The 592-nt window shown below is 70.3% G+C and overlaps 1 pseudogene; it reads right to left on the bottom strand.

Annotated features, from left to right (window-relative positions):
* LOC119299783 overlaps window positions 1-333 on the bottom strand; it is a 1,002-nt pseudogene extending 669 nt beyond the window's left edge.
* Window positions 334-592: the final 259 nt, after the last annotated feature.

Below are 592 nucleotides of genomic sequence, written 5' to 3'. Positions count from 1 at the left end.
TCCTCTCGCTCCTGGACGCAACCACGATGGTGCTCCCTGCGCCCGTGGCCAGGCGACCATGGGGTTCGACCCCTGGCTAGTGGCCGGCCCGAGCGCCTCCATGGTGCACAGGGCTGCAGCCACGCCTGCACCGCCCCCTGGATCTCCGCCTCCACCACCTCCTCCGCCGGCCGCCTGGCTCGTGCCGTCGACGCCAACACCCGCCTCCGAGGCCGCTGGCCCACCCGGATACTGCCCTGTGCCGATGCGCGCCGTCGTGAACGAGGAGGAGGCGCTCGCCTTCGTCTCCGCACCGACCGGTGCCTCCGGACTTGTCCGCCTTGGAGTCGGCATGGAAGGCGCCGCCGCCGTCGGCACGCCTCAACAGGAGACAGCCGCGGGCTCGAGCAGCCGCGTGGAGCGGTGCTTCGGCCGCCTCTTCAGGCGCGCTGTCACAGCCCTCGACCGTCGCCCGGGCCGTCGCCCAGGCTCATGGGCTACGGCGAATCTCGGCTTCACTGCTACTCCACTGCGCCAGGCCTCCACCGTCGTCGTCTCCTCTTTAGATGAAGAGGCCTCGTCGGTGTCACGTCGCTGACACCTGAAGATGCAA

This window comes from Triticum dicoccoides, chromosome 5A (genome assembly GCF_002162155.2).
Source record: "Triticum dicoccoides isolate Atlit2015 ecotype Zavitan chromosome 5A, WEW_v2.0, whole genome shotgun sequence".
Lineage (NCBI taxonomy): Eukaryota > Viridiplantae > Streptophyta > Magnoliopsida > Poales > Poaceae > Triticum > Triticum dicoccoides.
This window is presented reverse-complemented; position numbering and strand designations above follow the sequence as displayed.